The sequence below is a fragment of the Grampus griseus genome (genome assembly GCF_964374135.1).
Source record: "Grampus griseus genome assembly, chromosome: 8".
Lineage (NCBI taxonomy): Eukaryota > Metazoa > Chordata > Mammalia > Artiodactyla > Delphinidae > Grampus > Grampus griseus.
Window position 1 is genome coordinate 7,874,084 of NC_139002.1, and position 27,815 is coordinate 7,901,898.

The window sequence follows — 27,815 nt, forward strand, 5'->3', positions numbered from 1 at the left end:
TAACCTAGGCAGTAAGTGTAGATGGCCAGAGATGCCCTGAGGTCCTCCAGCATCTGGGAATAATAGAGGCGGGGTAGGGGCTTCCCTGGCGGCGCAGTGGTTGAGAGTCCGCCTGCTGATGCAGGGGACACGGGTTCATTCCCCGGTCCGGGAGGATCCCACATGCCACGGAGTGGCTGGGCCCGTGAGCCATGGCCGCTGAGCCTGCGCGTCCGGAGCCTGTGCTCCACCACGGGAGAGGCCACAGCAGTGAGAGGCCCATGTACCGCAAAAAAAAAAAAAAAAAAAAAAAAAACAGGAAGAGCTAATCAACGACGCCCACTAGGAGTTGATCACTGGATTTGGCAGTAACCTTGAAAAGAACTCCCTCAGTGGAGAGCTGGGAACCAAATCTGAGTGAGTGGGCTCAAGAGACAATGGATGAAGGGGAATTGGAGATGGTGGGAAACAGCCCTTCTGTTCTGTAAAAGATAACACAGAATAGGATCTCTAGCAGGAACAGGGTCAAGGGAGGTTTGTGCATGTTTTAAAACTCGGAGATATCGCAGCATCTTTGTAAGGAGATGATTAAATGAGAAGAGGGAAATGGTGGCACTGGAGAGGAAGAGGACAGAGTTTGGATCAGTGTCCTTGGGTGGGAGAGAGGGACTGGGATTTAGCGACAAAGAGGAGGGTTTGGCCTCAGGGGGAGAAGGACTCAGGAAGTCCCTCTAGTATCGCACCAATGGGGGTGTCTGGCCAGCGTGTGCTACCCAGAACCCAGGAAGCTCTGGGAGGGCCCCGGTGAACTTGGCAAATCACTTATTGTCTAATTCTCAGTTTCCTTGTCTTAAATATTAGCTGGCCATGCCCACCTCAAATGACCATTGTGAAAAGGGAACCAATTAAAAGAATATGTGCAGAGTGCAGTGCTTACCCCATTGTAGGGGTTCAGCGAAGGCCAGCTCCTCCTCCCCTCCCTCCCCAAGTAGCCCTCCAGGGTTTCCCTGGGGACATCAGACTCATCGTGAGGAACGTGGATAGTCCTTCTGCTTCCATTGCTGCTTCGAGGCCAGCAGGGCTGAAAATAGGAACAGCCAGGAGCTGTCGTTCTCCCAAACACCCTTTTGTATATTTGTCTCAGTAGATTTCTGCCTGTGTGTTTGGTGAGTCATCCTTCTATGACGATTTTTCATTTCTGTGCGGTCCTGGAGCTGAGTTCTGTAACCCACACCTGCTTGCTGCCAGGATCTTCAAAGAGCTACTTCCCACTGAGTGGAGCCCAGCCAGGGATCCCCATTCCTCCGCCGGCGCCACAGGGCAGGGGCGGGAAATGCCTGATACCATTCCGGGACAGCCTGCCTGAGCCTGAGACAGAGGGCAGCAGTACAGCTACAGGAGACAGAAGTCTCCCTCCTGACGGCCTGAGGGCAGCCAGGGTAGGAGAGAGACCCAGGCCCGGGATGCAAACCCTCGTCCTAGCCAAAGCTCTGTGACACTCCTTTGCCCAACTAGGAGATCTGTGAATCCCTGACCCAGAAGGACTGGGCTTTTGTCATGAGGAAAAGGACATTTTAACTTCCCTCCACAAACCTCCCGAGGAAGAAATTGAAAGTTCTGTCAAAACAGGTTAGCCTATTAGCCATCACGGCTCACTACCGTCTGTATTTGTTCCATTTGTGGCGTTTATGACAGTTACCCACATTAATTATTTCGCTGCTAAAGTCCCTTCTAATTTCTGAACACTGTTATTTCTAAGAAAGATGGATATTAAATATGCCACACATCAGCACAGGGTGGCATTACAGCATGCTATAAAGTTCGGATGCCAAGACTCAGCAGAAAATAACTTTGCTTTTTGTAATCGCAATAAAGTGTTTTATTTTGTGGCTCAAAATGAAGAATAGCATTGATGGAGATGGATTTCTTAGTTTGGCAATGACCCTGAAGTCACCAAGAAAGACAGGGGCCACCAGCCTGGGGTGGGTGGGCAACCCGAGGGCAGAGATGGGGGGTGGAGGAGAAGATGTGGGGACAGTGATTCCCCAAGTGGTCCCACAGCAGACCTGCCTGAGGGGGCTTAAAAGGATCCGTTTCCAGCAAGAACCCTCAGAGATTCCGGTGAGGAGTAGCCAATGCTAGAACATTCTCTCACTGCTGGTTTGCACAGTCCCTTGAGCCCCCATGAGAGAACTTACAGATGGTGGAGGAAGGTGGAACCCCGAGGACAGTAGCCACTTGCAAAGAGCTTTATCTTACAAACTGTGGTCACACATCACTGGACATCATGGCAGACTTGGAAAGGAGCCTTTATTACTATGATTACCAGGACAAAACAAGTTACCCTCCTCCTAACTCCCAGCCCCACCCCCCAAAGAAGACAGCAGTGGGTGAAACAGCTAAACCCCAAGAAGGCAGTCTTGAAGGCAAGGTCCAGCCTGAAGGCCGTTGGAAAGCAAAGAAAGCTCCCTCTGTGGAGCTCTTTGCTTAAAAGTAACATTTGAGATTCTGATCTGAACGGGATTTGCTAGGATTAAATGCTTCCTCAGGAACCCCTCCTGCTCAAGCCCGTCCACATCCTCTCGTTTGCTCATTCATCAAAAATGTACCATACAGCTACATGCATCAGGCTCTCTGCCCGGCCCCAGTCCAAAAGTTAGGAATGAGACACGAGTCATCTTTCAAGGGATGGACAGCTAACCAGAGCAACAAAGTCCATGGTCACAGGTTGAGAAAGGGGAACAAACAGATACTGATTGAGAATAACAGGTAGATTCCATTTAGGTGGAGTCCAGGAAACAGTGAAAATCAGCTGGTACAAATCAGCCCAGTCAGCTGTTGCCCTCCCGGATCACAGACTAAAGCCACACAAACTCAAGCTAGCAAATACCTCCTTTGCCTGGCGTGGCTAGTTCTTAGATCAACGTGGTTGCTATTTCTGCTGGGGAGATAGCTCCCCCTGGTGGTTGGAGGCCTAAGTTTTTACGTGTATAGGACGGTATAGGAATCTTCTGTGCTAAATTGGTCCCTTACCTGGGACAAGCCCAGCGGTCCATGAAAGCAGGCACTTGCCTGTTCCCCTGGAGCATCCCCTGGAACTCAAGGATAACTCCTTTATCCCTGAGTTCGAATCCCAACCTACCTATTTCCTCAACGTTGTGATTTGGGACAAAGTTACTTTAATTCTCAGAGCCCTTGTTTTCCTCAACTTACATAAAAATGAGCATGACAGTTCCCTGGTGGCCTAGTGGTTAGGATTCCAGGCTTTCACTGCCGCGGCCCAGGTTCAGTTCCTGGCGGGGGAACTGAGATCCTGCAAGCTGCAGAGCGTGGCCCAAAAAAATGAGTGTGACAGCACCAGTGTGGTGTTGGCATAAGGACTAAATAAGGTAATGAAGTGACACCTAGCTCAGTGTGTGGCACTAGCAGGTCCTCCAGAGACGTTGGCTTGCTTTACTCCTCTTAGCTCAAGATTTTCAAAATCTTCCTTTGCAGCTCCCTCCCCTCCCGCCTCCTCTCCCAAACTCCCATCCTATCCTCTCTCTCCTCTTCCCTGGCTCCCTCCCCTCTTCTCCTCCCCTCTCCTTTCTTCCTCTCTCTCCATCTCCTTTCTTCTTTCCCCTTCTTTCCCCTCACCTGCCTGTGCTCCTCTTTTTTCCGCATCCCATCCCCCACCCGTCCCATGCCCAACCTCTTGCCAAAGCATCTAAGTACTGACAGGGGCACATTGAGGGTGCTCTCCGGAGATAAATCGCATCCTTTGCTAAGTCAAGCAGCAGCCATCTTCTGCTAGGCAGTAGCTCTGCGGATGGCTCTTGTATTCTTCGGAGGGGTACCAACCGCCCTTGCGCACACTTCACGCTGGAACACTAGCCCTTCCGCCGCCCCCTTCATCCACGGTGGCGTTTGCACATGCTCTGCCTTCCCGTTCGTTCTTTTCAATGCGCTCTGATGTTTGCAGGCTCTGCCTTCCTCTTTCCCTCCTCCTTTGCTCTCCTGCCCTCTTCCTCCTTATCTTCCTTGCTTTTCCCTTCCGTATCATTGCGTGTGTTCACTGTCCCTTGCCTCTTGTTTTTGATTTGCAAAACGGCCCATGTTCCCCTTTCTTCCCAAACTGCATTTGCTGAGGCATCCTGCGATAGCTCTTCCCTGACACCGTAAAAGCTTTTTCATCTCCATTTAGAGCCACTTGCCCTGATCATATCTCTCTTCAAGATCATCACACTGATGAGCCCATGTGGTCTCTAGCTGTCAACAATCCCCAGGAAAGGAGAGCCCGTTCTTAAAACTTGCTTTTTAGGGTCTCCCTGGTGGCGCAGTGGTTGAGAGTCCGCCTGCCGATGCAGGGGACACGGGTTCGTGCCCCGGTCCGGGAAGATCCCACGTGCCACAGAGTGGCTGGGCCCGTGAGCCATGGCCGCTGAGCCTGCGCATCCAGAGCCTGTGCTCCGCAACGGGAGAGGCCACAACAGTGAGACCCGCGTACTGCAAAAAAAAAAAAACAACAACAACAACTTGCTTTTTAATTTGGGGACCCCTCGGGGATCAGCGGGTGCCGGGTCAAAGCCACCGACTGGTTCAAATGGGCCAACTGGGCCCTGGGATCTTTGGGAAGGAATCTGGAAAGCACAGAGTAGTTTTGTTTCCTTCCCACACAAGACAGATGGAAGGGGTAAGTAGGCCAAGACTGCTTTTCTCAAGTGATTCTTTCTCTAACAGTTTTCTTTTAGGAGGAAGGAAACAGAGTTATCAGATGACAAAACAGAGACATCAGTTGTCCAGGGTTTGTTCCTGGGGTGGAGGGACAGGAGGCTTGCACAAGGACCCAATGTTGGAGTCCCAGGCAACGCAGTCACACGGAAAGCTTGTGTGTGAGTTTAGAATTTAAAATATATGTATGTATTAAGTCCGATTCCTCATACTGTGGCTTGAGGCCTATAGGGGAAAGAAGTCCTACAAATGAAACTCCGCTAGCTATCCAGAAGAAGGCATCCCTTCTCTACAGGGGGACTTGGTAAATGTGACCCCTCCCACCTTGGGGCAACTTGGGGACATCCCACTGTCTTGTTGGATTGCCCTCAAAGCAGATTCTGAGATGCACGTGCTTCATCTGGGGGGCCGGGGTGGTGATACCAGAAAACACTGCTGGGGGGCAGGGAGTGAGCAAGAAAGGGAAGGAAGGGAGCCATCGAAGGATTCATTGTCACTGTCGCATTAGACACTGCTGTGTGTATTGTGCTCTGGCCCACAGGGCAGCTCTGGGGCATAGGCTTCTCCCATTGAGAAGCGAGGAAATTGGGATATTTGTCCTCATGAAAACCATTCATCATTTGTTGAGGGCTGCTTCCAGGGCGATAACTCTGGCACCCACTCCCTCGCCCTGTGCACAGACTGAGCGAGTTTCTGCAGCTGGAGACAATGCCCCCTCCGCCAGGCCCTGCGGAGGGGCACAGGTGTTTGCACAGGTGCTCCTACGGGCGGCGCTCCAACAGCATCCATGCTTGGCCTGTACCACATGCCCCCTCATTCGCGCTGCTCTAGCCCAGGGGCAGCACAGTTTTTCTATAAAGGGCCAGAGAGCAAATACTTCAGGCTCTGTAACCAGCCTCTGCTGCAAGTATTCAATTCTTCCGCAAGAATTCAATTCAAATGCGGCAGGATGGGGAGTAACAAAAGGCAAGTAGGGCACCCGGGGTGTGAGATTAGAGGCGGCGCTCGCTGGCAGGGCTGCGGCTGGGCACTTTCAGTGCTGCACCCTGGGCACCTACTTCCCTTACACTAGTCCCGACCCAATAAAGTGCAAAAGCAGCCCACCCAAACTGTGCCCCACACGGGTGCAGCTGTGTTCCGATAAAACCACATCAAGTCCGGCAGACAGCTGTATTTGGCCCCCAGGCCGTAGCTGGTCCACCCCGGCTCTGGCCAGTCTGGTCTCTGAGGTCCTCCGAGCACCCTGCTCCTTCCTGCTCTATCGTTTCACCTGGGCCTTTCTTTCTCCGCCTGCAGGTCAGCATCACTTCCTCAAGGAAGCCTTCTCCACACCCCCGGCCAGAGCAGATCCTCCCCTAGTAGGCCCTCACCCCCTCCACTCTCTTTCAGAACAACTTATCACAGTAGTAATTGCATAATTAACTGTGTAATTAGTTGTTTAATGTCTGTCTCCCTCCTCAGAACATAAGTTCCCATCAGTTACTAAGGCCTGTTAAGTCTGCTTCCTAACATGTTTGGCATCTTCCTTCCTCATTGCCTCTACCATCACGGCCCTGGACCAGGCCTTCGTCTGGTCTCACCTAGGCCCCTGCAACAGCCTCCTGAGCGGCCCTCCTGGGTGTGTCCCTCCTCTGCTTAAAAGCATCCATGGCCCCCCTGTGCCTTCACGAGAACCCGTTCAGCCCTCATTCGTCTTCCAGCTTCAGCCAATCCCTTTGCTTCAGTCATGCTGAGTTACCGGTGGTCCCTGACTTCCTAAAAGAGAAGGCCTCCAGGCCTTGGCAGGGGCTGGCTCCCCTGCACGGATGCCCTTTGTCTCCCCTCTGTGCATCCCATCCGTTCAGGCAGTTCACTGAGAGGCCTTCCCAGGCCATTTGTCCTCACACCCCACAGCACCCCCAAGTCATGTAGGGCTCGGCACCACGGGCCTCCTCAGCTCCCATGCTTACCCAATTTCATGTTTCTCACACTGTATTACAGCTGACTGTCTACCTAATGTTGCCCTTATCAGACTATGAGCATCCTGAGACCAGGAGCCAAGTATCCAGCACTCAGCACCCAGTACCTACCACCTAGCACCCAGTACCTAGCACCTAGCACCCAGTACCTACCACCTACCACCCACCACCTACCACCTACCACCCACCACCTACCACCTAGCACCACACCAGAGCTTAGGAGGCTCTGAGTAAGTGGTGAATAACCAAAACCCTTGGAACACCTAAACTGTAGCTTTTATCCAGACGACTGGCAGGGGGCTTGAGTGGCCTCTGGACCTCCCGTTACTTTGTAGGAGGAGCAAAGATGGAAAAAAAGGGGGTTTTGGCCCAAAAGTAGCACTATCTTCACCTGCTTTTCTCTACTGGTAGCTTTTTGGTTGTCACCAACTTCAGAAAGCCAAAGGCCCAAACTTGCAGGCCCCCGGTCCCCTTCCCCTCCCTCCCACAAGCCTGATGCGATGAGTGGATAGGAGCCCTAGATCTCGATGTCAGGGGCACAGGGCATCGCGCCTGGGCCCTCACCTGCATCCCAGTTCCTAAGGAGGAGGTACCAGCACCAGGAGAATAAGGGTAATAACCATAGGCCTCCATGTTACCTTTTCCTCTCACAGCCCTAGGAACCAGGGAGGACATGCTGAGTGTACTGAAATCCAGGGGCTGGAGAGGTGGGGCAGGCGGCAGGAGTGGCCCCCTGGCTTGAAGAGGCCCTGGCCTTTGGCCGTCATAACCTCATCCAGACAAGAGGCCTCTGAGCGTCTCATCCCTCCCAGCCCCTGCCTCACTCAGAAAGGCCCCCTTAGGAATTGCTCTGATAAGTGAGGACAGCCCCGTCCCCACCCCGTGTGCACAGGCACACACACGCACACACGTGCACACACGCACACACGTGCACACACGCACTCCCCACTTATCTGCAGCGCACATTTCCTCGTCCTCCGGGCTCCTGGCAGCCTGCTGTACTGTCACTTTTATCATTGCAATAATTCACATTCAAACAAACTGATTCACCAGAGACACAGAAAGAAAATGCTAGGAGAGTGGGAACACCATAGCTCGCTGCTTTGCTTTCCCTTTCCTGGCATCTTTCATGTTCAAACAGGACCATCGGGAGAGAGGCTTGGCCGGCGGTGGTGGCAGCCCAGGTACCACGGCACTGAGGAGCAGTAGGTCGGTGCCACTGGCGAGTGGGCTTCCTGGACCCCAAAGGAGGCACTTTCAGTGGAGTGTCAGTTTGTTCGTGTGACTGGAATATCATGTTCTTAGGGGTGTTACTGCTTTCAATAATAAAGTGCTGCATAGCTGGCCACGCAGGTGGGAGGGAGGTTCTATGGACTAGCTAAGCCCTGGCCTTTGCCTGCAAAGCATCATTGGGAAGTGGCGACTGTGTTAGAAATCCCCACCTTACTAATCAGATCTCTTAGCCCATACCCGCTAAATCAAACTTCTACGGGACCAAAGCTTTCCATTTTTTTCCTTACAACTAACGTGATTAGTTAGTTAGTTCTGCTAACTATGTGGGAACCATTGATTTAATCAATTATACTAAGAATTCTCCTTAAACTCAGGTGGTTTACTTGCTCACGCATCAGGAAGGATGGAGACCCTTATTTTGCACTAACTTGGTCCATGAAAGGATGGAGCAGAATCTTTTCTCTAAGGATCCAAAAGCGTGTCACAGTGACCCGAGGTTAGCATTTGCAACCTGAAGCCCAGAATGTTCGACAATTAGGTGATTCATTTGATTAGTGTAAACCACAGATTTTTTTTTCTTGAGGGAAGGTGAACTTGGCCAGTTTCTCCCTATGATGAGCTGAGGAGAGACAGCTGCAGCTCCCACTGCCCAGGGAGGGGGCACCTGGCACCCAGGGCTCCCCTTGCCTATTCTCCGAGGTGCACCTTCCCTGAATCCCCCAGCTCCATCACACCCTCCTCACTGTGAGGATGTCAGGCAGGTTGAGACTGTTGCCATGCATTAATTAAAGGTTCACTAATTATTAAAATGACGCTTATTGAACTCGGAAATCAGCTTTTGTGTTAGTGGCTCTTGTTGCCCTTTAGCGATTCTTTTCGTCGTGATTGACTGTGATCTGTCTGACTTGGAATCACTTTTCTTATTAAACTAAACCAAACCTTGATTTGAGGCACTTAATTATAACTAAGACTAATTTGCTTCCCCTCAGGGCACCAGGGACTCCAAGTCCACAGAGGGATGGGGGAGCCCCACGTCTGTGGGCAGAGGAGGGACGCCCTTCCTGGGAGACTTGAAGGGTGAAGGTCATTCATGCAGAGCGTCGTTTAGAGAAATATCCCCCCAAGCTCCATCTGCACGCATGTTCACTGGAGCTCTAAGCACCGCCTTCTCAGCTTATTAGGAACGTCAGCTGCCCTGGAGGGTTGCTTGAATGAGATTGAACCATCTCGGGAGCTAAAGCTGGCTCCCCGTCTGAACACTTCCAGGACCAAGCTGAATATAAACAGGGAGGGGCGGTGGGTTGGTGGAAAGGACACTGGGCTGTTGCTCCTCCCCTTGGCCCTGTGAAGTCTTGTGTTTCTCACCCCATGAGGGCATGAACATGCCCCTCTAGACAAGGCACAGCTCCTAAAACCCACCTGGTGGTCAGGTAGACAGGTCTGGGGCCGACGGCTGCCAGCCTACCTGCTGACCAGCACACATAACACGGAAGCATGAGCACAGGTTTCGCGGGTAGGAGACTGGGGTTCATTACTGAGAGCTGAGGCTCATTTTCCGTGTCTCCTGGGAACGCTTACTATCATTCTGAGCTTTGGATCCCCATATCTCTAAAATGGCTGTGACAGTAACTACCTTGCGGAGTGTTTATGCGGATTAGAGATAATGAATGTGAAATGCTCGTCTGGCAGCGTGATGCTTGGCACATAGAAGATGCTCAGTAAACCGAGCTCCCATTGTCAATACGCACCCCCGTGCCCCGCTGCCGCACTGCCCTCCCCCACTTTTTCAGCCAACACCTGCTCAGGCTCCTGTATTAGTCTGCTAGGGCTGCCATAACAAAGCCCCACAAACTGGGTGACTTAAACAAGGGAAGTTTATTTTCTCAGTTCTGGAGGCTACAAGTCCAAGATCAAGGTGTCAGCAGATTTGGTTTCTTCTGATGCCTTTCTCTTTAGCTTGAAGATGGCCATCTTCTCCCTGTGTCCTCACATCGTCCTCCCTTGAGTGTGTCCGTGCCCTCTTCTTATAAGGACACCAGTCATGTTGGATTAGAACCCTCCCTAATGACCTCGTTTTAACTTAATTACCTCTTTAAAGACCCTGAACCCAAATACAGTCACATTCTAAGGTACTGGGGGTTGGGACTTCAGCACGTGAATTTGGGGGGACACAATTCAGCCCATGATAGCTCCCCACCACCACCATAACCACACGTTAGCAGATGCTTGTCTGGACTTGTGAGCTCTGTCTTTCCTGTTTGACCACACCTTCCACCACAGGGCCTGCCCTGCCACCCCACCTCCTCCAAGAGACCTTGATTGGAACCAGTTTCCCCTTGGGGTAGAGTTGGTGGTAAGGCCAAATAGTCAAATCAGAGCCATATTATAGGGGGAGTTTTGGATGCCAGGAAAAGGACTTGGAATTGCTCTAATAATTTCTTGATCCTTTTGCTTAGAGATATAGTAAAACACACCTCATACGGTTGTTGACAGTCTTAAATGAAGTGAGCACAGGCTGTAATGGTGCCCGATGCAACATAGGCGTTCAAATACCAGTGCCCTTCTCCTTGATCGGAAGGGGTGCACTGAACACAGTGTTACAGAAGAGTCATCCGGCCGTGATGGCACAGGCTGTACTTGTGGCGGCGGGGTGGGGGTGGGGGCGAAACTGTGGGATTAAGATGGATCATGGCAGGAACAGTGGGCTAAGAAGAAGAAACCTTCAAGAGACACCTGAAGGAAGAAGCACTGAATTTAGGGGCAGTTTGGATACGAGGAGGGCACAGTGAAAAAGAAAGGGAGAAATGATTGTTGATCCCACCATCTTAGACCTGGCTTAGTGGAGAGCGGTGCACTTGACAGAAGGAGAAGCTGGAGGTCATGCAGGAGGGGAAAGGAGGCCCCTGGAGGCACTGGAGAAATGGGGCGGGAGGTCGGCTCAATCAGCAGAGGAGTGCAAGCTGAGATTGCCTTGGCTTCTCAGTCCCCTGGTGCCTCTCCCGGATGTGGAGCTGCCCACCTTCCCGACCACAGGAAGCCCAAATGGGAACTGCAGCTTGTTAATTAAGCCGTTGTTACTGATGGTGATGACCCCCGGCCCTGTGATCCCCGGGCCAGGATTTGCGACCTGAGATAAAGGACTCCAGTTCCAGTGTTCCCCTCCAATCATTCCCTTGAAAAAGAAAATAGGGTATTCACAGCTGAATTACAGATCTACTTTCCCATTCCTTCCCAGATGCTTGACTTCACGTGGTCATCTTGCCTGCTTTCGTGGCAATACAACATTGTGAACAAGAAGAAGCACAGGCTGATAAGGTTTTGGGCGGCATGAATATTTTCTGATTCCCTACTCAGGGAATTCTTTCACAGGTGAAAAGCAGGTGGAAAAGGGAGACAGTTTATTTCTTGGTCATCAAATGGTGCACGGATGCCCTAGGACCTGTGGAGATTATCACCTTAGTCAGGGACACCTACAAGAGGTCCAACAATTGCGTAGTCCGCACGCCGCTTATTCAACCAGGTTGCCCCATTTAACACTGCAGGTGAGTGAACAGGCAAGAGAATGAATGAGCGTGGATGTCCACAAGAAGAACTATTTTCCTGGAGGAGTCAGGAAGAGGCAGCTCTTGGCCCCGGGTAGAGGGGTTCCCAGGAAAGTAAGAAGAGCTAATCACGGTGACCAAGAAGAGCTTCGGAGCAATTATCTAAAGGAATTTTTCTATGGGAGAGAAATGATCCAGGGAGGGAGACTTCCTAAAGAAGTGCGTCAAAGACTCTATGGGAGAAAAGAATGGGTTGGATTGGAGTGAAATGGAGGTATTATGACTCTGGGGCTGGCAACAGGGCTGAGTGCCCCAAACCCTGGCTCTAAAGTGAACTGCCGCCCCAGAGGAAGTGCCCGCCAGAACAGCTGAGACGCAGACTTTAGGTGCTGGCAACAAACAGAGATCAAGGGAACAAAACAGTACCGAGATAGAGCCAAGTACGTACGTGGGAGCTAGTATATGATAAAGGGGCGTTTCAAAGCAGTGGGGGCAAGGTCAATTATTCCATAAACGTTTTGAGCAACTGGCTAGACATTTGGGAAGAAAAAAGTAAACAGGATCCCTTCCTCACTCCTTATACCAAAACAAATACCAGCTGCATAAAAAATAGACAAAACCAGAAAACGAGAGAGAAGGAAAATGTATCACACACGTACATGTGAGTGTTGGTCTACACAAAGTCGGAGGCGAAGAAGTAATCTGTGAAAAAAATATTTGTAACACAAATGACAGAGGGCTCGTTTCTTGCGTTTGTCATCTGAGAGTTCTTGCAATTCAATGAGGAAAAGAGTTCTTGGAATTCAATAATGAGAAAAGCTCTTATGAGCCAGTAGAAAAATGAGCAAAGGACATTAGCAGAAAATGAAAAAATAGCTAATAAACATATCAAAAGGAAAACCACAGTCATCACTGAAGAAAAGCAAACTAAAACAAGGCTGATTTTTTTTTAATCTATCCGACAAGAAGAGATTAAAAGTTTGATTATATCGCCATGCCCTTGTGGGCAAAGGTATAGGGAAGCAGGCACATTCATATACTTTTGGTGGGAGTACAAAATGTGGTGGGACACCTTTGGAGGATGATTTGGCAATATCTGTCAAAATTTTAAATTCACATATTATTTAATAAGAATTTTATCTCTAGGAATTTAACCTAGAAGTATATACTTAACGCATGTCCACAAATACACACGTACAGGATGTCTATTGCTGTGCCCCTGCTAGGAACCAGATATAACATAACTGTCCTTTAATATGATATTAGTTTTATAAAATTATAGCCAATCAGTGCATGACGACGTAGTTATTAAAATGAATAAATCCATCCACACGATTTAGTACTTTCTATGTATTACCAAGCCACTTCACAACGTGCTAGCTTAAAACAAAAGCCACTATTTACTATCCTTCATGGTTCTGTGGCTTGGCTGGTTTCAGTCCAGTGGTTCATTTGCTCTGTCTGGTATCACGTGGGGCTGCTACTGTCATCTGAAGGTTCGACTTGGCTAGAAGGCCCGGTGGTTCACTCACTGGGAGCTCAGCTTGTATTCTTGGCCTCGTGCCTCAGTTCTCCATGGGTCTCTCCATGGGATGTGGACTTCCCACAGCATGGTAGCTAGATTCCAAGAAGAAGCATTCCAAGGACATGAAAGCACAAACAGCAGATCTCTTCAGGCTGTGTCTCAGAAGGTATGCAGCATCACTTCCTTCACATTTTATGGGAGAAGCGGCAAGGTCTTTGTAGCCATCTAGTCCTCCATGGTGTGTTTTCCATATATACACATATATCTATGTATACATACACACATACATACCTGCAGATACATAGATATATATAAAATTTCTGGAATGATGCACAAGAAACTGTTGATAATTTTGGCATCAATGGAAAAGGACTGACCTCTTTATACTGTTTGTATTCTTACTATAAGCATGTACCATTTTTTAATTTGGAAATAAACTTTTTAAGAAAACCAAACCCATTTATTAAGCCAAAGCAAGCTATATTCAATAGATAAGCTGTCAATTTAGCACCCACATATAAGGTTTGGCCCCAAGATTCCTCCCACCCTACTCATGCAGCCCTATCCCCCCGAGGAGTTGACTGATCATTTGTAGAGGCAGAAAACTGGCCAAAAAGTAAAGGGTAGAGGCTTTTTGTCCCAATGGCTTGGTTTACGGAGGAAACTATTGCTGCCTTGTGGGTGATGGCCAGTTGTGAACCTCGGGTGCCTTCCTTTTGGAGAACCCGTGGCTTGTTTTGTCCCCAACTTTAATGTGCTTCCTGTGGGAGGCCTTGGGATTGGTGTCATGATGGAGCCAAAACTGCCTTGCTGATGCAGACATCCGGAGGTCATGGAAACGCGGGTGTCAGGAAGGACTCAGACTCCCCTCCCAGCCCCAACTTGTGAAAACCAAGGCATCCGAAAACAAAGAGCCCTCTGTCTACAGAGAGCGTAAACCTGAGCCAGATACACACACGTGCATGGGCACACGCGTGTGGATGAGATGGTCTCCCTGAGGAAGACTCTGCAGGGCTGTGGCCCCCACTCTGAATTCCACCGCTCTGCCAATATCTCTCGGCCAAAACTTCTAAGTGAGAGACAGTGAGCCCCTAGTCAGCTGAGACCCGTCACTCCCTGTCTGAATGACCTCAGACAGGTTGCCTCATCTCTCTGACCTCAGTGTTCTCATCTGCAACGTGGGGATAAGGTGATAACAGTACCCACCTTGCAGGGTGTTGGGGGGCAGGATAAAAGGTGAGTGCTTAGCACAGAGCCTGACACATAACAGGTGATCGGTAATTGGTCACGGTGCTGCTGCTGCTGTCGGTGATGACATGATTTCATCTGCTTCTCACAAGAGCCCCCTGAGCAGGGCTGCTGCACCGTACAGCTCTCAGGGCACCGTTCATCTGTGGTATGTGCAGCTGGCAACCCTTGGCCTTGTGCAGTACACAGTCTGCACAGCTGCCCATGGTAGCCCGGGCCGTGAGACAAGCCAGACGAGGTGAACAGGGAGGAATCCAGGTCTCCTGGATCCTCCCAGGCCCCCCACCCCATCCTGCTGCCTCTGCTGGCCTGAGTAGTTTCACAGCTCAGAGAATGTGCAATCCGATCGCTTCCACTTTGGGATCCACAGGCACCATAAACCGTCTTCCCGCCGCCCTGAAAATAAAGAGGCTCCCCCAGAGCAAGAGCAATAATTGTCTTCAGGGCCTCCAACGGGACTAAGTGACAGCTGCGGGTACGCCCCCAAGTGAGCGAGGCAGAGCCAGGCCTGTCCACCCACCCCGCAGGATTTCCCCTCCTGGGGACAAACTGGGCACAGGGGCACCCAGCCCTGCCAGTCCTCTGCCAGGGCCCCCTCGCTCCCAAGGCAGGCTGGGCAGAGAGGGGCCGCATGGGCACCAGGGCAGGAGAGCCGAGCAGGGAGTCGCCGGCCCCACCAGGCAGGGTGCACACGTTTTCCTCTGGAGCCACCGTGCGCATTGCTTTGCTCTGCTTCGTTCGGAAGAGAACGCGTGGTCTGCCGAGGCTTTGGGGCTCTGCCCGAGAGGAGTCGATCAACGCGCAGGCCGGGCATCATCTCCCTCCAGCCTGACACCAGCCTGCAGAGCAGGCTCCTGCCCGTGGCACATCCGGCCCCAGTGACATGCCCTGTCTGCCGGACTTGGGCTTCGAGTGAGGGTGCGACATGGGCAGTGATGATAGTAGTAATCACAGTGTCATGTGTTTCTGAACTCCTGTGCAGCCTTCAAGGAGATTGTGCTTTCTTTAATTTGCCGTTCAGCCCAAGGTTGTGTTAATACCTGTGCTGCCGCCGGTGAGGGGTGTCCTGCCTGACAGGCTCCACGCTGAGCATTGTACCTGCAACATCATTTCATTCTCACAACAGATCTTCGAGGCAGGTATCATTCTTCCCCATTTTATAGATGAGGATGGTAGTGGGGAACAGAAACCTTAGGAGGCGTTCCTAAAATAATGTAGCTAGTTAGCGGCAGAGGCCAGATTCAAAGTCAGGTATCACTGGGCTCAAGCCCACATTCACAGCCATTACGAATTATCTATAAGTTAAATAGGGAGGTACTGTTATGACCCTGTTTTAATGAAGGAAATTGAGGCCTAACAAAGGTTAAAGAACTGACCCAGGGCCATGCAGCAAGTTCATGACAGTTCTAGGAGCCAGGACCTGAACAGCATTGACTAGTCTAAGAGTCTTAATGAAATAAAAAATTTTAAACCCTAAGAATTTTTTACGGCACCTTCACAGGATGTTCGCCTTCCTTGTTTATAGATGGGAAACCTGAAGGCCAGAAAAGGATTCGTCCACACTCTGCCCATGACGGTAGGGGTATCACTCCCCAGCAGGCTGGGACCGGGCTCCAGGACTCCTCCCGGGAGCTGCCCCTGGGGGCCCAGCCTGTCTCCTCTAGCAAAGGGGGTTCTGTAGGCCTCTGCACCCCTTTTCCCTTTCACATGCTGTACGAGTTCCCAAGCACAACAGGAGAGAAGCTGCTTTTAAAAGCACTAACCTGGTGCCTTTCCGAGGAGTCTTCCATTTCCAAATGACGGGCCGCAGGATGACAGGTGGCACGCTCAAAGCCACCAAGGAGAAAGAGCCATTGACTCGGAGCCTTTATGCCCTGCTGCCTCCCCGCTGCCTCCCTTAGATGTCCTTTGGCAGCAGCATGAACACAATGCCTGCGGCCCTCCCCTCATGACAGAGAACCCAGGGGCTCGCGGCTTCTCCTCTCGCTGTGTTGACATTTGGATTTATGTCGAGAGATGGGCGCGTAGACCATTCACTTGTGACGTCAGCTTATCTAGGAATTCATCATGAAACGGGGGAGCAGGTCTCACACCCAAACACACCCCCCCCAATCATGGGATTCATTTATTGTCAGAGGGACTGTGTCCCTGAGGGATGAACCTTGGTGTTGGAAAGTGGTTGAAATGTGTTGATAATTTCTCTGGCGCTACCTTGTTCGAATGGCCGTCGCCCGACAAGGCAGCATGGCTTCCGCAAAGAGACACTGACTGACGCGGGCTTTCAGAGGCTATTTGGGGATGAATAGGCTGTTGGGCCGGCTTTTGTGGGCTCTTGTTAAATGAAATGAAGCTGGAGGCCTTGATTCTGGGCTTTGTCTACATGGCCAGATGCAAAGCAAAGAGCTGCTGGGAAGGGCGGAGGCAGGAGCTGGGTTTAAAGGGACTGAGCTCATTTAGCACCACCGGGGAAGGCTGGGGATAAGCGCTCTGCCTGGGAAGACCTCAGGGAGATAGTTGCCCACCGTACACTTTGCACATTGTGGAACTGGGAGGAGGTTGCAGGAGAAGAGGTTGAATATGCTGAATGGTGGCATGAACCTCACAGAAACACAACGCGTCGCCTCTCCACTTCTTGAGGTCAAGCCCCCAGCCCTCTGCCCAGGTACGCTCGGGCAGCGTCCAGCCATGGGAGGGCCTCGGCCTGGCAAGAGGGCCAGTGCACCCCAGCCTGGTCCAGGGACGGAGGCAGAAGTCAATAAGGGGCGATCACGTTACGTGTAGCACTATGCGATCACCTCACATCATTTTCCAGCCCTGCTGCTTGGAGGACCTTGTTGGGTTCTTAAGAAGAAAGGAGGGGAGGGGGAGATAGGCCACACGAAAGATCTGTGGGAGCTAAGAGTATGAGGCCACTCTGGTGGGTGACCTCATGACCACTCCAGTGGTAGGACGGTGTTCCTCTCTCACCGACATGCCCTCTCTGGAGTCTAAACACTTTCAGGCTCCTGTGGGATACTTTGCTGACCCCTGGAGCTAGAAGAGGAGGATATAAAGGGATCTTGACCATGATCCATGTTCCTTCACGATGACCTCTAAACGGGGGGTGGTTTGAGACATTAGGTGGTAACCGCTGGTATCTTGGATTCAAGACGTCGACTTTCAGCTCTGTCCTCTCGGAGCAGTGCCTTTAACACACGGCTTTTTACACTGCCCTTTCACTTATTCTGCATTTCCTGAGCAGCTAGCACGTGCCGGGCACAGTGTCGGGGCTGGACGGTGCGATGATAAACAATGATAAACAAATAAGGCATGCTTTCCTGTTCTTGAGTTCACAATCTAGGGACAAATATGGACACGTAAGTTATTAGGATCCCATAACGTATTATAACAAGTTATAATAAAAGAAAAACATGATGCTGTGACAGTAACTGTTGGATGAAGGAAGGTCTAGAAAGTTTTAACAGAAAAAGGGACTTTGGAGCGGGTTTTTGAGGATAAATGAGAGGTAGCAAGGAGGAGGGGAGGGGAAGATATTGCTGACAAAGGGACAGCATGGACAAAATCTCAGAGGCAAGAAGGAGCAACACACTGGCAAGAAATCTGAGGTGCAGGAAGTGGTGGCGTTTTTGCTGGGCACTGTTTACCCTCCAAGAAGGCAAGGCAGCAGCCAGCCAGCAGCTCCCAAGTCTGCAGAGCCTTTCACGTACAGGATTCTCCTCTGATTCTCAAATCAGCCCTGTGGCTATTAGCCCCATTCTACGGATGAATTATGAGCTTGGGGTTATACACAACTCATTAGCTGCAGTGCTAACGAGAAGCGGGGAGAGGAGGGAGCTGCCAAGAATCTCTACACAGTCATCCCTCGGTATCCCCAGGGCATTGGTCCAGGACCCCCAAGGATACCAAAATCTGCCAATGCTGAAGTCCCTTATGTAAAATGGTGTAGTGTTTGCATATGACCTACGCCCATCCTCCCACACACTTTAAGTCATCTCTAGATTACTTATGATGCCTAAGATAATGTGAATGCCAGGTACATAGTGGCCAGCGCACAGCAAATTCAAGTTTTGCTTTTTGAAACTTTCTGGTGCTATTTTTCCAAATATTTCCAGTCCGTGGTCGGTTCAGTCCCCAGATGTGGAGCCCATGGATACAGCGGGCTGAGTGCAGTCTTCTCCCGCCAGAGCTGGCGGCAGCTTCAGAGCAGGGGGAGGAGGGGTGGAGGAGGGAGTGAGCCAAGGTATCCCTTTCATTGATTCTAACAAGAAGTGAACTCCTTCCACATAAATGGCTCCAAATTCTCTTCAAGTATCAATCAAGTTTCCAAATGATTTCTCTTAGACCCTGGAAACTGTAGGTGGAAAGGGAATGATCACCTGTCCCTGCTCCTAGCCACCCGGAGAGCCCTGGGAGCCCCCCAGGGAAGTACCCCTTCTCAGGGCAGTGATCATCCCTGTTTGGGCCACCCTGCTTCTGTTCACGGGAGCGCTATCCTTCCTGTCAACCAAGCTCAAACTCTTGGAAGTCAGATCCGACCACTCCTTTCTTCCCGAATCCTCGGAGTCACAGCAACGAACTGCTAATACCTCTTACCTCTATCCATTCCTTTCCATTTGCAGCACTGCACTGCTTTAGCCCTAAAATGCACCCACAGGCCGCCCTGCTTCCCCTTCTGCCCCTTTTCTCCCACTGCCGTCCACCCATGTGACCCCAGGAGATCACATGATCTGAGGCAAAGCTTCAGGTTCTTCATCCCCCTCCACCATTCAAAACCATTCTAGCATCATAAGTGCTCAGCAAACGTTTGGTGAATGACATAGTCTTGAGGGACGCTACACTGCCTCCTCAGGGAAGCGCAGAGCTCTCTGCACCCAAGAGCCCTTCTACCACCATGTCCAAGTCGCCTTTGCCGCCTTGTCTTCCACCACTTGCTCGGACTTGGCCTGCTCTCCAGAGAACCGGGCCATTGCTCTCCTCCACTCGGAGCTTGTACTTTCCTACACTACTTTGATCGTGGCTGTTCCTCAAACGAGAAACCTCCTTCCCAGTATCCTCACCCATCTCCCTGTGGCAAAGCGGCTTCCCCCCTGTCAAGACCCCAGTGCAATGCCACCTCCTGCAGCGAGCCATGCCAGGTCACTCCTAAAACATGTCTGTTTAAGAAGGGAAGAGGAGAAGCGTGTTAACTTACTCGTCTGCGGCCACAAGTCGCGTTAGCTCTCTGTATCTCCTTTTTATTCATCTGTTAAAAAATAATAATATTCACCGTCTTTATCTCACAAAATTGCCGAGAAGATCAAATGAAATCATGTACATGAAAGTTTTTAGCAAATGATTGTCGGGGGTTAAATAACAATCATTATTATGCCTATATTATAATAATTCTTATGCATACATTTTTCTCTCCTTGATAAGCTCTAGATCTGCCCTGTCTAATACAGTCCCCACCAGCCACATGTGGCCCGTGAGCCTTGAAACGCGGCCAGTCCACACTGAGAGAGTGCTGTGAGGGCAAAGATACTTAGCAGATTTTAAAGACAAAACTAAAATAAGCAAAATATCTTTTTAATACTTTTCATCACAATCACACGTTGAACTAATAATATTTTGGGTGTATTAGCTTAAATAACACATATTACTAAAATAAATTTCACATTTCTTTTTACTTGTTTAACGTGACTATTAGGACATTTAAGAATTCCACATACAACGTGTTATATTTCTATGGGACATCACTGCCCTAGAGAATGGGAAGCGTGTCATATCTGTCGTTCAGAGCTCCTTGTGGGAACACTCTCAGTGTTTGTCAACGAATTGTGATGTGAGTAAACACTCAGCCTCCCTGGGGGAGGGTTGGCTGTGATGTTGGATGAGTGGGGACGAGCTGGGGAGGGGCTCTGGCTTTGCCGTCATCGCCGCCCCATGAGGCTTCCCTGGCCCCATCTGCCTGTGGCTGTCACATCCCAGTGGCACCCCACACCACCACCACACCCCTCAGTCTTCAGGAGGCACTCGGGGTGCTGGCCTCATTCCCACTTCCACCCGTCCTGCCTCTCTCCCAATAACTAGGAAGGGAACCATTGATTGGAAGGAAGGGGAGGTGAACTAGGGTGTGACTTTTTCTACGTGAAGGTAAAACTTACCGATGAACAACCTGCAGGCACCTCCCTGCACAGCATCCTAGGACCACAGCCCCCTCACGTCCCTCTCTATGGAGCAAGGGTATGGGAAGCCCTTTGCTTCCTGGCCACGAAGAGGCAACGACTTGGGCGGGAATCTTGGAGCCTTTCCTACTGGGCTCCATGCTGGAGGCCACCTGTCTTCTCTGGGACTCACTGCCAGACCAGGGAGAGGAGCCAGCAGCAGTTGGAGTCACTCAGAGCCCTGGATGGGACACTGAGCGGTGCTCCCCAGGCGGGCAGGGCTGGTGCCGAAGCCAATGCCTCAGGCCACCGACACGCCCAGCCCCCCCCCCCCACTGGGCTCCTCGCCTTGCTTTTGGATTCCTCACTCAGCAGAACCCTGGCTTTTGTGCCCAAGACACACTAAAGGGATAGCCCTGAGCAGATGGCCTGCCACCTTCAGGACACAAGGGCCCCTGTCTCCACCAGCCCCTCCTTGTCTACCCAGGGCTCGCCCACCAAAACAGCCCACAGAGGAGAACACCCAAAGTGGGGATATCCAGGGTTGGTGTGTTGTACTTTCTTTATCATTTAGTTCAGATATTCTCTAGTTTTCATTACGACTTCTGCATTAATCTGATTCTTGCTATTAATTATTCATAATTATTAATCTGATAGGCTATTAATTTCCAAGTATTGAAGATTTTCTAGTTATCTGATTCTTACTGATTTCCAGTTTAAGTATACTATGGTCATATGAGGTTTGCTTACAGAACAGCATGATCTATTTTGGTAAATGTTTCCTGTGCACTTACAAAAAACATGGTCTTTTTTTGTTGGGTGCAGTCTTTTATGTGCGTGTACATGTGTGCAAATTATGCCAATAAAAAGATCATTTTGTTCAAAAAAAAAAAAGCAAAGTGGGGATATCATGTGGGCTTGCCTCCTTTTGACTCCATCTTGGGGTTTGAAGAGATTGTAAGGCTTTTTAAAATAGAGTCTTAGCAGGCTTAGGAGAGGGATTTGTCTCTCCTGAGTGTCTTTTCTTTGGGATATGTGTCAGAAGGATTCTTAAATCTTCAAAAACCCTCATTTCTCCATGAGCCTGAGAACGTGGTAGCAGTAAGGCACAGTAAAAAACCGCTGATAGACAGATGGAATGCTGTAATTATACACAGGAGGGAGAGAGGGAGCGTTTGCTGAAATTATTAGTGTGGGCAGACAATTAGAGGCTTTTCCAGGAGATTACACTTTTCCCTCCCATCTGCACTCCATTTAGGAGTTTTTACATTCACAATGCTATCTCCTCCTCAGCTGTGCCATTTGCCATTTTGCCCAAATTATTATTGTGCTTGACTTTGCGTTTGCTCCGACTTCACCAGTGTTCCCGGCTTCTCCTCCCGGCTCCCACTCTCCCTACTCATCACTTCCAATCTCTTCCCCCTTCACTCTCCCTTCCTCCTACTTCCCTCGTCCCCCAGCAGAGAGCCGAACATGTCTAGCAAGAAGACGGCTGCTTCTTGGTAGGCTGAGCCGGATGCGATCTAACGTGAAATGCTAGGAAGGAGGTCAGAGTGATCTAGAGCACTGCTTCCTGCCCTGGGACCCACGCTGCAGCCGTGGGAGAAGCCGGGGCCCCAGGACAGCGGGGCTGGATGAGTCTGGTTTGGAGAGGGAGGAAAGCTTCTGTGTTCTCTCTCCATCCAATTACACCGGAGCTCAGGTCATTAGGATGGGCCCAAATCTTCTAACTTCTTATGAGCCCAAGGCTCTAGATCCCATAGCTTCATTCACAATAATTACTCATTCATTCATTCATCCAGCACAGGGTCTTCCAGCGGCTCTTGTGCTCCAGACACAGGGCTTAACACTGGAAAGGTAGAAGAGAACCAAACGCTCTGAGTGAGGGCCTGCAGAAGGTACTCTGGCAAGCAGGAATTATTGTTTTCACATTCTAGATGGGAAACCAGGTTCCAAGAGGTTGCGTTACTTGCCCGAGTCAGAGACGCTTAGCGCCAGATCCCGGATCTCTGGCTCCAAGGCCAGTGCTCTCCACAGCGTCCCCCTGGCCCTGGAGAAATGGAGTGGTCCTGTAGCAGCCCCCTAGCAGCCCTGTCATCTTCTAGATAAACAAGCGCATCAACAATTACGACAGCAAGTGAGGAGGGCCGTCATCCAGGGGACGAAGGGGTGCGGGAGCCAGGCCGAGGGGGTGACTAACCCTTTGCCAGGAGCCGGAGGGGCGTGTGCTGGAGCAGTGGCCAAGGATGAGCAGACTCCGGGGAGTGAGAGAGGCAGGGAGGGCATTCTGGGCACAGGGGCAGCAGGCGCGGCCAGCAGGGCTGAAAGGAATGAGGTGGGACTTCCTTAATGCATTTCTTTGTCGTTCGGCCCTTTCATATACATTATACTACGTAATCCTCGCGGGCGGCCCTAAGGTAGACATTGCCGTCTCCATTATACAGATGAAGAAACTGAGGCTCTGGAGGGGTGGGTGACTGGCCTAGAGAGGAGGTGGCACAGTGGAGCCTTTACAGGCTGGCATTTGTGTGGAGGGTGGCTGGAGGGAGACCCAGCCTGGAGGCAGGGAGATCTGTCAGAGGTCACATCCAGAGGTCAAAAAAGGAGGTGATGTGCCTGCTCTAAAGCTGTGGAGGTGCAGGCAGGATTTGGTACTGATTGGAGGTTGGGAATGACGGAACAGCAGGAGTGGAGGATAACTCGAAAGTTACTGCCTAAGACATTGGACGGATTGTGTTGCCGTTAAACAAGCTAGGAGCCCAAGGAGGAAGAGCAGGTTCTGGAATAAAAGGGCACGAGGGCAAATTAGTCGAGAAGGAAGCTTTAGCCATGGAGGCTTTCTGAGGCAAGGTATCTGAGGAGGCAGCTGTGTCAAGGAATTGGAAATGTTACCATGGATCAGAGATAACCTCAGTCCTTCCCCACCAAAAATAAATTAAAAAATAAAGTCTCCCAGGAGTGTGACACTCTAAGGAAAAGGAGGATTCTCCAGGAGTCAAGCTTCCTCTCCCCACTTCCTTTGCCTCTCAGATTTCTGTCCCAGGCCCTCCTTGCAAAGCTGCAGAGCCTCGGAGACACAAAAGCCCCAGACAGGCAGTGGCATGTAGACACACAGACAGAGGGACCCCACGCAAAGGAGCCGACTCGGCTTTGTCAGAGCTCTCTGACTCCCACATGGAGGGTAGCAGAGGCCAGCACAGCTGGCTGGGCGTGTTCTCAGGGGCACAGGGACATCAGGGCCTCTGGAAGTGTCTGCTGAGCCTGCAGAGATGGAGGTGCCTTGACGAGGGGCCTAGAGGGTGGAGCCTTGGGAAAGGGGGCTGTTGGTACGGGTGCCAAAGTTACCCACCAAATGGAATTCAAGCCACCACATGACTCAGATACTTGCAGGGCGAATCCTAGTGGCTTTGGGGCCTCTGTGTGACAGGACCATCAATTAATGAAACCCCTGGGCTGGGAATCAGGAAACCTGCTTGCAGTTCTAGCGCACATACTAACTCTGTGATCTCAGACGGATCGCTTTCTCTCTCTGAACCTCAGACCTCTCCCAGCTCTGTGAGTCCTCTGGCCACAAAGACAAGAGAAACCCCAGAAATACCAATGAGTTAGAGCAGCGATTGGCAGACTTTTTCTGTAAAGTGCCAGATTGTTAATATTTCCGGCTCCGTGGGCTCTACAATCTCTCTCACAAATACCCAACTCTGCCTTTGTAGCAGGAAAGCACCACGAATAGAACCCAAACAGGCATGACTGCAACCCTCATACAGTTTTATATACAAAAACTGACAGTGGCCAGATTAGCCCACTGTTTGCTGATCCCTGACCCAGAGCATTCTGGGCACAGTGAACCGCACATGTAATCTTCCAATCAAAGCAAAGGATGAGGGAGCCCGCATCCTCTCAAGAGTCCATGGCAGGTTCAGGAGATGAGGCGAGGTCAGATGCTAACCTCTCTTTCAGCCGTCCTTAGAAGGGAATTTTACATTTAGTGAGCACCTGCCCTATACTGGGTCAGACTTCACGTACACGACGACTCCATCGTCATTATTATTAACAACAGCCCTGTGTTAATAAACTCTCTTACAGGTTAGAAAAGGTGGCTCATAGAGGTTAGATAACAGTCCTAGGGTCGCATTGCTTGGAGCAGGGTCAGGATAAAACTTCAAAGACTTGGGATGGCATCCTGCCATTCATTAATCCCCCAAAGCAGATTCTTCTTTGTTTGAAGGCTACTCGCTGCCCCCAGACCTGCCCTCTTAGCAGCTTTCCCTGCACCCACCCAGAGCTGACGGAGATCTGAGCAATCATCCTCTACACTTCCCTTGCTTTCTCGGCAGTATTTCCCTTCCCCACTTTTAAATGTCATGGAGCGTGATGCTGACACAATCAGACAGAATCCCCAGTCCAGACAGCCCCGCAGCCAAGGGAGACACAACTCCAGTACACACTCGCTGAGATACAAAGGAAAAGTGCAATTCACTTTACATAGATTCCCATAAATAAGCAATAAAACAGAAAAAGCCATTTTCAGTGAGCATTTCCAAGGTTTGATGAGCTAGGTGTTCAGACTGGGGGAGAAACAAAGAGCCTTTTTCATTATTTCCCCATCCCTGCAATTGTCTTTTACTGCCTGCCAACTTTGAAAGGGAAAAAAGGAATGTGGCTCCCTGAGGGATGGAGTCTGTTCTCCATTGCCTGCTGCAACCTGCCAAATTCCATGTCCCAGTCGTGCAAGTGTCACTTGGAGAGCTGTGCCTCTGCTCTTCTCCCTCCAACCCTGCCTGCCCTGGGCTTTTGTCATCAGGTTCACGGGGAAGTGACCCTACTTCGGTTTATACTAACGTGGAAAGTTGCACAGGCTGTCACCGTGGATCGATGAGATTTCCCCTTTGTAAACTCACCTGATTTGAAATGCTGCTACTCTGCCTACAGGTACGCGTGTGTAAGTGTGTGTGTACACATGTTGCACCCATGCGTCAGGCAATGTACACCTGCATGTTCAGTCTGTTTGGAACCATGCCCCATGTCATGAGTCACACACTCCTGTGGCATCTCAACATAGTCTCTGTTTCCTTGTTGACTTTTAAAGCATCCTACCCTCCCGATTGGAGGTTTTCCACATTATAACTTCGCACAGTCCACCAGCATTTTTGACAACTTCCTCTGACTCTGCTCCTCACCTTGAGTCCCAGCCATACTTAAAACCAAAGAATTGGTTGTAACCAAGTTCTGGTTTCTCTACGAATATCAAGCCACTCTTTCCATTTCCTGAACTCACTGCTCTTCCTAGGACTATTTAGTGCATGTAGAATCCCAGCAGAGTGGCCACTCACTGAGGCCATCCTCCATAGCCATGCTGCAGGCCTGTGTTATAGACGGGTCACACAATTTAACATTTGATTTTATATTATCATATATTGTTCTCAAGTTGTTTCATCTGTGTTAGACTACTAAGCTCTCTGAAGACAAAAAACTGCACACATACACATAGACATTTCTCAGGCAACCTCTTAGTAACAGCTAGCTGTTGCTGTGTAAGGAATAATGCCAAGCTCAGTGGCTGGAAACACTATAAGCACTTCTCATCGCTCACCTAGCTATGTGTCAGCTGGGCAATTTTGCTCATCTGGGCCAGGCTCAGCTGAACTTAGCTACTCAGTCATCTGTCTGTAGCTAACCTGGAGAGACTGAGGAATGGCTGGTTTTAAATGGCTTCACTCACATATCTGGTGGTTGTCTGACTGTTGATGGTTATTACAGTCATACCTGGGCCATATGTTTGCCAGGATCCAGCATGTTGTCACAGGCCTGTTCACACAGCAGCATAAGGGCTCCAAGGGAGCAAGTGGAAGCACGCAAAGGCTCTCAAGGCCTCAGCTCAGAACCAGCACACCCTCACTTCCACCTATTGTCTTACCCAAGTAAGTCACAAGACCAGCTCAGCTCCAAAGGATGAGAAAATAGACTTCACCCATTGAAGGGAACTTCTGAAGAGTCATATTGCAAAGCATCTGGGGCCAGGGAGAGGTGGAGAATTGGGGACGTCTTTGCCATCAGTCTGCCATACCCACTAAAGGATGGATATGTAACATAAACCAGCACAAAATCCAAAACTCAGTTCTATTTTGATTATACCCATTTATATGTTCCCATCCTTCTTTGTACCTAGCTTTGATCTCTTCCAAGTTTGGCCATGGTGGGGTCATCCCAGGGCCCAGCTGCAAGTCAGGAGGAGAAAGTCTTTGTTGCTGCCAAATAGATGATCCAATTGAATAGGATCAAGGCGTGAATTTCATCTGTTGTTAGATGAGCCAACCTGTGAATTCATTGGATGGTAGTAAATCAAATATGAATCCGATAAGTTTCATTACCTCCTTTAATAAGCCATCAACAAACATTCAAGTCTTCTTCAGTCAAAAATGCTGGCCTGATCATTGCCCAGAGAAGAGCCCAAGGATCCAGGGGAAGGGGTTTTGAAGGGATTGTAGGTTCCACCCCACTGGCCAGTCTCTGTCCTCCATGCTAAGACTGAGTAGTCATGTGACTTCAAGGCTTCCTTCAGTCCAGATCAGGGCCATCTGGGAGGTTTCTATTTGTGGCCTTTCTCCATTTCATGAGTACCAGTGAGCCCAGCTGAGACATAAATGAATTAAATACAGCCACTAATCACACACTCTCATCTTTAGTCTGCAACTGGCTCTTCTGATTTATTTCTTGATTTATGTGTTTGTTCACTTATGTATTTCTTTTGTGGGGGGGGCACAGGGTGCGGCAAGGTTGTTATGTTGGAGTTTTAGGAGTTGAGTGTGTTTTTTTTTTTTTTAATGCTCATTGAACCTGAGATTCTTCTCTTGAAGATTTGGCAGTAATTTAGTGAGTGCTTATAAAGTATGGCTCCTGCCTTTTTTAATTTTTTTTTTAAATTGTAGTAAAAAGATAACATAAAATTTGCCATCTTACCCATTTTAACGCACAGTTCAGTAGTGTTAAGTATATTCATATTGTTGTGAAGCAAATCTCCAGAACTCTTTTATCTTGCAAATCTGAAACTCTATACCCACTAAGTAACAAGCTCCCTTCTCCCCACACCCCCCAGCCCTGGTAAACAACATTCTACTTCCCATTTCTATGAAAAGAATTCCGTTGTATGTATATACCGCATTTTGTTTATCCATTCATCTATAGATGGACATTTGGGTTGCTTCCATCTCTTGGCTGTTGTGGATAATGCTGCTTTGAACGTGGGTGTGCAAATATCTCTCTGAGCCCCTGCTTTCAAATCTTTTGGTTATAAACCCAGAAGTAGGGTTGTTGGATCATAAGATAGCTCTATTTTTTTTTCATTTTCTGAGTGTCCTCTGTACTGTTCTCCATAGCAGTTGCACCATTTTACATCCCCACTAACAGGGAACAGGGTTCTAATATCTCCACATCCTTGACAGCACTTGTATTTTCTGGTTTTTTGATAGTAGCCATC

General features: G+C 49.9%; 1 protein-coding gene across 2 annotated transcripts in view; it reads left to right on the plus strand.

Annotated features, from left to right (window-relative positions):
- Positions 1 to 27,815, plus strand: part of KIRREL3 (kirre like nephrin family adhesion molecule 3) — a gene marked incomplete at its 5' end in the record, with an annotated part of 537,312 nt that overhangs the window by 269,342 nt on the left and 240,155 nt on the right. The window lies entirely within an intron of this gene.